General features: G+C 32.7%; 1 non-coding gene across 1 annotated transcript; it reads right to left on the reverse strand.

Annotated features, from left to right (window-relative positions):
- Positions 1-5,461: 5,461 nt before the first annotated feature.
- On the reverse strand, positions 5,462-5,568 carry LOC139856615 (small nucleolar RNA R71). Its single transcript, XR_011762086.1, has one exon. It is a non-coding gene; the product is annotated as a small nucleolar RNA R71 (small nucleolar RNA).
- Positions 5,569-11,913: the final 6,345 nt, after the last annotated feature.

The raw sequence follows: 11,913 nt of genomic DNA on the forward strand, positions 1-11,913 counted from the left end.
GATATTAGATAATATCTTGTACGGAGTAAAAGATTTAGATCTGCTTTTGTTGGTGTTTTAAACTAATCGAGAAAAACAGATCGAGAGAAGCAGATACCAGCACGCAGGAAAGAAAGAAAGAAAAAAAATATAACGGTTCTAGGTTTCTTCGATTCATAAATCCAACAATCGATCGAGCAGCAATCATCAAGGTTTTGTAAGTTATCTATTCATCAATGGCAGTCTTCATTATCATCGGTATTTATCTTCAATCGATCTAGTATTCGATCCATCAATTAAATCAAAGAGGTAATCGATTAATTGATATTTTCTTAATTTTTTTTAAATCTTTTTTATATGATCTGTGTTCTTATCTTATCAAATTAGAGCAATAATTAATAGTGTTCTTAATGGGTTTGATGATTTTGTTCGACAATAAAAAATATAATAGCAGTTGCAGTAACTATCATGGTGTAATTGAGAGGTGATGGTAGGAGAAGAAAGAAAGATGATTAGGGTTTCGGTGACACGTTGTTGATGATGGATTGATGGTGATTTTTCGATTGTTTTTGCCATGGCCTGTGTTGGCTTGCTCAGGTAATAACAGGAGCTAGAATTTGCTGCTGTAGCAGCGACAGTATGAATAAGAAACAAATAAAAACATAAACGATCAATAAAGAAAGGAAAAAGAAGAAAGAAAGAAGAAAAAAATATGGTGAGGTGATGATTGTTTGTTGTAAACGGGAACAGGAACTAGCTGTAGCAGTTGGTGTCAAAAAAAAAAATCACTGCAGTTGCAGGTGGCGGTCTGTAGCTGATGGTGATGAAGGGTGATAGCAGGTGGGGCTGTAGGGTTTGACAGAAAATTGAATAAGGTGCAGCAATGGTGATAACAATAAGTGATAGTTCTCTTGATGGGTTAATCAAAGAAACAACAGTTCAATAGTTTGAGTTATGGAAGAATAAATCGAATGGTAGTTGCAGTTTGCGAAAAATACGAGTTGGTAATCGGTTCCAGAGACATTGATGGTACTTGTGTTTTCTACTTTAAACTGATTATATTCAATAAATATTTTTATTGATTGTTTCATAGTTTGTTGTCACTGAATGTTCTTCGTTTTACACAATAGTTTTTATTATACAGATCAATATATTATTGAGATATAGTATGTTTGTATCCAGTGTATTGAATTTTTGAAGAATAAGTTATTCAGTCTTAATTTATGTAACTAATTTATATGAAATAATACCACACTTACTATATGTTCACCGGAGTGTTTGAATGAAATAACTAGCTTCCATGGTGATTTCATGATTTAAAGAATTTATAGTAGGTTGTTTTCATGGTGATTGTAGATGTTGTTTGGTAGCTGCTGCAGGAGCAAACGTATGACAGTAACATGAAGTTTCAAAGTTTGAAGTGGTTTAGAGTGGGTTAAGATGGCGATTTACATGATTAAAGATGGTGGTTGATGGATTGTGATCAAAGGTTTGATGTAGGATGTAGGATGTTGGGTGTTCTCGATGGTGGCGATTTCAATGAAGAAGAGGGTGTTGGGTGGTGATGATGACCAAGCAGTCAAGAAGAGGGAAATGGTGGATGTTTGTTGTAGATTAAAGAAGAAAAGTGCAGTTTAAAAGGGTGTTCAATATATGTAATATTCTATCTATATATATTTATATATATAGATGGAGAGTTGGTGTCTTCTCTGTATCCCTATGAATATGTATATATGGTGATAAGTGATTGATAGTGCTCCAAATGAACATATATTTAGGTGCAATATCCTTCCAATATGTAAAGTTTTCAGTTGCAATTGTTCTATTTTCAAGTAATATTCGTTTAAATAAATAAGTGCGAAGACAAAAGGCGAAAATGAAGATTTGAAGATGCAAACGTCCAAAAAGCTTAAATGTACAAGATACAATCCAAGTGGTTCAATTTATTGATAAGAAACGTCTCAAAATTACAAAAGTATAAGTTGCGGAACGCAAAGTACAAGATATTAAATTATACGAAAGGACGTTCGAAAATCCGGAACCGGGACCTGAGCCAACTATCAACGTGCGACGCAACGGACCTAAAATTACAAGTCAACTATGCACATAAATATAATATAATATATAAATAATTCTTAAAATTATATATATATATATATATATTTATTAAAACCGTCGGCAAATTAAAAGACAAAAATATGTGAGCTGGATCTGGCGGCCATGCGATCGCATGGGAAATAGGCATAAAACCCATGCGATCGCATGGGTTACTGTAGCATGCCAACATTCTATAAAAATACAGTTTGCTCGAGAGTTTTAGGCACCATATTTTCTTTCTTACTCTGTAACATAAATATATATATTTATAATTTTAATTTTAATTTAAGTTTAATAATAATTGGGTTATTGTAAGAAATATTTTATGGGTTTTAAGTCGGAACTCTGTCTGGGTAACGCTACGGGATAAATAATCACTGTAAGCTATGTTTTTCCTTTTTAAATTAATGTCTCGTAACTAAGTTATTATTATGCTTATTTGAGCCGAAGTAATCGTGATGTTAGACTAAATATTAAGATTGGGTTATTAAATTTTGTACCATAATTAGGGTATGGACAAAAGACCGACACTTGTTTTAATTGGACCATGGACCATTAATAGATGGGGGATATTGTCTAATTGAATGACAATTCTTTGGAGCCTGTCGAACCTATCTTCAAATTAATTAATCTAATAATTATTAAATGATTATGCATGTCCTATTTAGTGATGTTTATATGACATCTTTAACAATCATTTAATAAATCAATTGGGTTGGGTAATTGATTATTCATTCTGATCAAGTGGGAAAATTAATAATCATGGAATAATTAAAACAGGGGTGGATTACATTCAAAGGTAATTGGTGTAATTGTTAACAAAGTATTAAAACCTTGGATTACACACAGTCGATAACCTGGTGTAATCATTAAACAAAGTATTAAAACCTTGTTACAGTTCGAATCCCTAATTAGTTGGAATATTTGACTTCGGGAATAAGGTTAATTTGAGGAGCATTTTATAATTATGACCGATGAACTATTATGGACGAAAACCAGATAGGTTTCAAATAAATCCAGGACAAAGGACAATTAACCCAAAGTAATAAATTAAAATCAAAACGTCAAACATCATGGTTACGGAAGTTTAAATAAGCATAATTGTTCTATTTTATATCTCATCGAATTTTTATTTACTGTTATTTTATTTACTGTCATTTTATTTACTCGCAATTTTATTTAACGTCATTTAAATATTGTTATTTATTTTACGCACTTTAATTATCGTATTTATCTTTACGTTTAAAATATAAAATCGACAAACCAGTCATTAAACGGTAAAACCCCCATTTTTATAATAATAATATTACTATATATAATTATATATTTTATATAAATATAGTCGCTTAAAAATATAGTACGTAATCACCAGCTCCCTGTGGAATGAACCGGACTTACTAAAAACTACACTACTCTACGATTAGGCACACTGCCTATAGTGTTGTAGCAAGGTTTAGGTATACCTATCTGTTAAATTAATAAAACTTGTGTAATATTTCGTCGTATTTTGTAGTAAAATATAATAGTATTTCGTACCCTACTCGCAACACATCAAGTTTTTGGTGCCGCTGCCGGGGACTCGGCGAAACGCTATATTTTTACGCTATATTTTAGTAAAACTATATTTTTGTAAAAATATATTATTTTTGTAAAAATATATTATTTCTTATTTCATAAAAAAAAAAGAGAAAGAGAAAACTGAAATCAAATAATTAATAAATAGAAATTTGGGCCGAGCCGATTAAAAGCCCAAAATATTGCTAGACTCCTTGTTCATGCGACTGCATGATATCATAACTATATCCCCATGCAATCGCATAAGCCTGTCTGACAGGTCTGAAACCTTAGTTGTACGAATTAGGGTTACGTTTAAATAATAATAATTATTAATTAATTATAATTAGGGTTTTTAATTTAATAATATTTAGTTTTAGTTGTATTTAATTTGTAATATTTAGTTTAATTTAGTTTAATTAATTATAAATTGATACTTTTATAAAATAAATAATACAAAAATAATATTTTTATAAAATTGTATTTTTATAACTTTAAGCTTATTTTATATTTTGTATCTTTTTATTAGTTAAAACGTAATTTTATAATTTTTCGTTCGTAATTAGTTTTAATCTAGTATTTTGCCGTAGTTTATTTTTATTTCTAGATTCTTAGGCTTTGCCGTAAAATCCCTTAAGTGCTTTTTCTTTAGATTAAGATTTAGGCGCTTTAGAATTTTGCGATGCCATTTATATATTTTAGTGACTTTTAAGTTATTGTCGTTTTGGATATAGAATTCCTTTTAAGCTTTAATACCTTTAGGCACAGCTTTTTAGATTTAGTTTTTAGACTTTTAAGTTTCGACGTTTTTCTTATTTTTATTTTTCGACGTTTTTCTTATTTTTATTTTTTGACGTTTTTTGGCGCGCTTCTTTTTCTTTCTCCTTTCTACGCTCTAGTTTTTAGGACATAGATTTTTATCTTCTTTAAATTTCAACGAAAAAATTATTTTAAGCGGTTAAATTGATAGACATCCAAAATTTTCTGGTTCGTAGTAATAGTTGGATTTGTTAGTGGCGAGTTGTGGGCTTCCGATTTAAAGGGTCCGGGCTACCTGCTGCATCTATTGGCTATTCAAAACGTGGGCAAAATCAGAAAAGTCTATTAATTTGATAACTTATATAATTTTTATCTTTATAACTAATAGGATATTTAGTGAATGCACCGAGCAAAACGTTCACCACTTTTCATACGTTCACCACCTGTAACTCGATCAAGACATCTAGCCAATATTGTCGCCATTGATTTTTCTTTAGAATCATCACCTAGTCGAACAAGTACTCCAAATCAAAATTCCGATAATCCATTTTTTGAACCTGATTTCACAATTGAGAACCCGGAGGATATTCAAGGACAATTCCAAGATCCCGAACCACTAATAATTTCTCCCGAATCACAAACCGTTAAATCAGAATCTTCTAGTGATTCGAATTCAACAAATTCAAATATGGAAATAACTGAACCTCAAAGTATGGAAGACCGAATGAGCGCCATACGCACGGGACAAGGTCACGCCATTAATCAGCCAGATGTTAGAGCGTCAGATTTTGAAATTAAAGGACAAATCCTACACATGATCACCAATCAGTGCCAATTTGGTGGTACAACAAAAGAAGATCCAAACGAACATCTTCGAACTTTTAATAGGATTTGTAATCTATTTAAAATCCGAGAAGTTGAGGATGAAACTATTTATCTTATGTTGTTCCCCTGGACTTTAAAGGGAGAAGCCAAAGATTGGTTAGAATCGTTACCTGAAGGAACGATTGACACATGGGATGTTTTAGTTGAGAAATTTCTTCAAAGATTCTTTCCGGCATCTAAATCCGTGAGACTTCAAGGAGAAATTGCCACGTTCGTGCAAAAGCCAAATGAAACGTTATATGAGGCATGGACAAGATTCGGAAGGATGTTGAGAGGATGTCCTCAACACGGTTTAGATACTTTTCAAATAGTACAAATCTTTTATAAAGGCATAGACATCGCCACACGAAAAGACATCGACACAGCAGCTGGTGGTTCCATTATGAAGAAAACTGCAACCGAAGCTCACAAGATCATTGATAACACAGCATCCCACTCTCATGAGTGGCATCAGAAAAAAGACATTTTTCATTCATCTAAAGCGGCTGGAGCCGATTCTAGCCATAACTTTGATTCTGTTTCCGCAAAAATAGATGCTTTCGAGAGACGAATGGAAAAGATGAATAAAGATATTCACGCAATACGAATCAGTTGTGAGCAATGCGGTGGACCACACTTAATGAAAGATTGTAACATTGAGCAAACGATGGAACAACGTGAGAATGTTTCCTACATGAACCAAAGGTCGGAAAATAATTATTAAAATAATTATCAACCGCCAAGGCTAAACTTCAATCGAAATCAAAACATTCTTTACAATCCAAATGGACCCAACAATAACTCGTATAACCAACAAGGTCCGAATAATCAACCAACTCAAAACAACACTTTCAATCAACAAAGACCCAGCTTGTATAAACCACCACAACAAACCGAAGAGAAAAAGTCAAATCTGGAAGAAGTGGTATTTAAGCTAGTTGAATCTCAAACACAATTTATTGAAACTCAAACCCAAACGAATGAGAGGTTTGATCAGTCATTTAGAACTCAACAAGCTTCCATTTTGAATCTAGAAAAACAAGTAGGTACTCTTGCTAGATTGATGAGTGAAAGGGAACAAGGAAAGCTACCAAGTAATACTGAAGTAAATCCTCGGAATGAGAATGTTAACATGGTGTCATCAAATTCTGAAAAACCAGCATCGGAAGATGGGAAGGTTTTAGATGTGAGTAACAATGAAGAAGTTACACCACTACCACCACCTGAGTATGTAAAGCCAGTGGTGGCACCATACAAACCACCCATCCCGTTTCCAGGAAAAAGAGTTGAGTATGAGCAAGTAATAGGTAATAAAGTTTGTGATACCTCTGGAAAGAAGAAGAAGAAGAATAAGAAAGTGCAGGAAACAAAAACCGTAAAAATAAACCCGGTGAAGACAGTTCCACCAAAACCTCCGCCTAGGGTAGGTGATCCGGGTGAATTTATTGTTCCTTGTCTACTTAGCGATTGTGTCATGTATGATGCACTAGCAGATTTAGGTGCGAGTGTGAGTGTTATGCCTCTTTCATTATATAAGAGATTAGGAGTAGGTAAGTTAACTCCAACGGATATGAGTGTTCGACTCCTTGATCAAACCATTAAGCACCCAGTTGGAATTGCTGACAACCTACCCGTTCAAGTAGGTAATTTAACCTTTCTAGTCGAATTCATTGTCATTGACATAGAAGAGGACCCAAACATTCCTCTAATTTTAGGTCGACCATTCTTAGCGTCCATCGGGGCGTTATTTGATGTAAGAAAGGGTAGAATAACACTTAGTAATGATGAGAAATCGATCACCTTTATGATTCGAAAGTCTAAATCACCACCAACCAAAACTGTTGAACCAGCAAAAATGATTGGTAAGAACCATGTTGTTTTACCAACTCCAACGGTAGTGCTTAATAATAATAAAACGCCTAAGTGTGGGGAAAATGAAGCAACACCTAATGATGACCTGATAACAAAGAACCCCATAGTTGATACGAAATTAAATGACCCCGTTATTAACAGTTCAATGAAGAAACTTTTTAAACGGGTTTATGATGCTAGAAGTAAGGGGAACTTTAAGTTATGTAACCGGTTAGTATCCAATCTGTCGCCTAAAGAAAAGGCGAAACTAGTTGAATTTGTGGATATTACGGAAGAAGCTGGTCACTGGCTTAAAGAAAAAGTCACAGATATGCAAGTTGATTATGGTCCAAGAAAAATTGACGATGAAGTTAATCACAATTTTGACACCACAGCTACCTAAGTGTGGGGAGATTCAAATGTTCTAAAAAGAAAATGCTATCTGGAGTTAGTTGTTCTGTTCTCGTGTAGTTCCGAGAATAGAATCCGATTGGTCTTTTCCACTAGCAGACACTAAAGAACTAGTTTTCTCCCTCCATTCTGAATTTTTTTTTTTTGTTTTATAGGTTTTGTATGAAATTAATATGCTTTTTAAATTTAAGTTTTGTGTGAATTTAAAAACAAAATTTACTTTATTTCATTAAGTTTAAAAAATGATTTCTAAAATTCGTCGTGAGTTGAAGATTAGGTCGTTGAACCGAAATTGCTTTACCCAAGGGAGGGACGAGAAATTTTATTATCATTATTTTTAATCTTATTAATTTAAAGTATGCCAAAAAATTAAAAACCCAAAAATCTTTGCTTTTAAAAACAATCGCTTCAAAACGATAAATTTTAAATTTTGTTGAGGGACAGAATAGGTAAACATACCGAAACTACCTAAAGTAAAAGGAAACAAAATTTTAAAAAATTATTCATTTAAATTGTTTTAATAAATAAAGATTTTAAAATATATATATATATATATATATATATATATATATATATATATATATATATATATATATATATATATATATATATATATATATATATATATATTATATGTTTGTAGTTTATCTTATGTACAAAACAGGGTAAAACAGCGCATTTACAAAGACTGTCATTAAGTTCAGCAAAATGTACTAATTTTGACGAAAAGACGCAAAATATCAAATGTGATATAACAACAATATGTTTGCAAACTCGGTATTTTTAATCATTTTTCTACGCTAATCACCCTTATGAATTTAAATTTTTACTGATTTCTTGCAAATGAGGGCATTGCAAGATCTCAAGTGTGGGGAAGGGTTATAAATTCTCTCGGGTTTACACTTGGTTTAATTGCCAAATTTTGTGAAAATTTGAAAAATTTTCAACTAAATGAACTCAAAATCATGTTTATACATATTTATGAACGATAAAACTAGGTGTTAATGCCGAAATTATTCTTACCTCGGAAAGGACATAAATTGAGAAACAACCCAAAACGCTAGAATTCATTTAAAACGGAATAAAGGAGAATAAAAAGGCAAAGAAAAAAATAAATAAAAGCTAAGTGTGGGAAAAATTCACCAAAGTTCTTTAAAATATATATCACATATTTTTGTACAAGATTATTGCAGGTACTTTTGTTTTGGACTAAATTAACTGTTTTACCCGGTTTATTGAAAGAAAGATGGATCTACACGATGAATCAATTCCATCATTAAAAGGAAGTAAAGTCTTTCGAAAAAGACACGCGCTTCTTGATTTAGGTCAAGAAGTTGTCGTCCAGACCAGCTGTAGGTTGACGAAAAATCTAGAAAAGTCATCTCTAAAATCAGCAGAAAATCCGCGGACCTCAGCATCAAACAGGGTCGCCAAGTGGTCAGACTTATCCTAACCATGAGAGGATCTGTCTCGTAAAATGGGGAGGGCGCCGTGCAAATTAGCTTGATAAGACTAATGAATCAGACCTCCAGAAAGGATAATCTCCTTAAAGATTAAAAATCAGCTTTTAAGCCTGATATTACTCAATCCTTGATATTGACCTTAAAGATTGAGAATTACAAACTCATGGAATTCAATAATATCTAAACTCGAGCTTGAACGAGAAAATATTTTGATCAAAATACAAACCGATTTGTTTTCTAAAAACCCATTTTCAATGCGTTCATTGCCATTGAACGTAAAATCCTAAGAATTCATCTGGAATTCATTAGGTCACCTGAACCAAATCGGGTGTCAACCGTAAGAACAGTGGTTGCATAGCATGGTCGAAGACAGGACCTTGTGCCAGACCGAAAAATTATAGGATGATCTTTACTATTGCTCCTACAAAGGATAGTAATAGCATCCGACACGTTTTAGACCATGAACAAATGCATGTCATTAGACATTGCCTTAACAGTTTCTTGTTCATCGCTTTCCTTTACAACCGGATGGTAGTTTACCAAAAGGTAATATACAAAACAAGTAAACTGGACGTGTTGCTTTCCTAATACAAGGTTAGCAAGTGGGTGACACAAAACCGCAAGTTTTGCGCTAAAATTTTCAAATTTGAAACCCACAATACCCACAAAAATAATTTGCAAACACCGGTGAAGGTTTATTCCAGAAAACTTATCTAGGGTAAAAGCTAGATTGAATTTTCAAAAGATCAAATATTTTCATAAAGATCCAATTTCCTTAAGGATCTACATTTTCATAGTCATGTGGGACTGTAAACCGCCTTTCAAATGTGCACTTTGCTTTGGAAACCGAAAGTAAATCAGCTATTTGATTGCAAGTGTCGTTGACCTAAACTCGAGGCAACTGTGGATGGCACACCCACCTTTAACCATGGTTCTATTGTTACTATCATTGTTCATACCGCCATATCAAAATCACTGATGTATAAAGTGTGAAGCATAAAGAAGTGATTCGTGTGATTTAATTTCAAGTTCTGTATTGCTTGAGGACAAGCAACGTTCAAGTGTGGAGATATTTGATAGTGCTTCAAATGAACATATATTTAGGTGCAATATCCTTCCAATATGTAAAGTTTTCAGTTGCAATTGTTCTATTTTCAAGTAATATTCGTTTAAATAAATAAGTGCGAAGACAAAAGGCGAAAATGAAGATTTGAAGACGCAAACGTCCAAAAAGCTTAAATGTACAAGATACAATCCAAGTGGTTCAATTTATTGATAAGAAACGTCTCAAAATTACAAAAGTACAAGTTGCGGAACGCAAAGTACAAGATATTAAATTATACGAAAGGACGTTCGAAAATCCGGAACCGGGACCTGAGCCAACTATAAACGTGCGACGCAACGGACCTAAAATTACAAGTCAACTATGCACATAAATATAATATAATATATAAATAATTCTTAAAATTATATATATATATATATATTTATTAAAACCGTCGACAAATTAAAAGACAAAAATATGTGAGCTGGATCTGGCGGCCATGCGATCGCATGGGAAATAGGCATAAAACCCATGCGATCGCATGGGTTACTGTAGCATGCCAACATTCTATAAAAAGACAGTTTGCTCGAGAGTTTTTGGCACCATATTTTCTTTCTTACTCTGTAACATAAATATATATATTTATAATTTTAATTTAAGTTTAATAATAATTGGGTTATTGTAAGAAATGTTTTACGGGTTTTAAGTCGGAACTCTGTCCGGGTAACGCTACGGGATAAATAATCACTGTAAGCTATGTTTTTTCTTTTTAAATTAATGTCTCGTAACTAAGTTATTATTATGCTTATTTGAGCCAAAGTAATTGATAATGCTAAAAACGAACATATATTTCATAGCATTATTCCTCAAGAAAGACAAGCTTTTAGTTGCAATTGTTCTATTTACAAGTGATATTCGTTTAAATAATAAAAGGTGAAGACAAAAGACAGATTCGACGAATTAAAGACGCAAACGACCAAAAAGCTCAAAAGTACAAAAGACAATCAAAAAGGTTCCAATTATTGATAAGAAACGTCTCGAAATCACAAGAGTACAAGATTCAAAACGCAAAGTACAAGATATTAAATTGTACGCGAGGACGTTCGAAAATCCGGAACCAGGACTAGAGTCAACTCTTAACGCTCGACGCAACGGACTAAAAATTACAAGTTAACTATGTATATAAATATAATATAATATATAATTAATTATATTAATTATATATATATTATATATATATATTAAAAACCGTCGGCAGCAGGAAACTCCAAGGGTGTGAGCTGTAAATATCTCTCCGCGACTCGCGGAGTTTTAAGGCCATTTTGCCGCGAGTCGCGGAGCCCCAAAATTCACTTCTGGCTATAAAGCAAACCGAATTCTGATCAAATTTTACATCTTATTTTCTCAATCTCTCTCTCAATATATACGTAAATATATTTATATTTATAATTTATATTTTAATTTTAATTATAATTCTAATAATAAGGGTATGTTAGCGAATGTTGTAAGGGTGTAAGTCGAAATTCTGTCCGTGTAACGCTACGCTATTTTTAATCATTGTAAGTTATGTTCAACCTTTTTATATTAATGTCTCGTAGCTAAGTTATTATTATGCTTGTTTAAAACGAAGTAATCATGATGTTGGGCTAATTACTAAAATTGGGTAATTGGGCTTTGTACCATAATTGGGGTTTGGACAAAAGAACGACACTTGTGGAAACTAGACTATGGGCTATTAATGGGCTTTATATTTGTTTAACTAAATGAAAGTTTGTTAATGTTAATATAAAGATTTACAATTGGGCGTCCCTATAAACTACCATATACACTCAATCGGACACGATGGGCGGGGTATTTATATGTACGAATAATCGTTCATTTAACCGGACA

This window comes from Rutidosis leptorrhynchoides, chromosome 6 (genome assembly GCF_046630445.1).
Source record: "Rutidosis leptorrhynchoides isolate AG116_Rl617_1_P2 chromosome 6, CSIRO_AGI_Rlap_v1, whole genome shotgun sequence".
Taxonomy (NCBI): domain Eukaryota; kingdom Viridiplantae; phylum Streptophyta; class Magnoliopsida; order Asterales; family Asteraceae; genus Rutidosis; species Rutidosis leptorrhynchoides.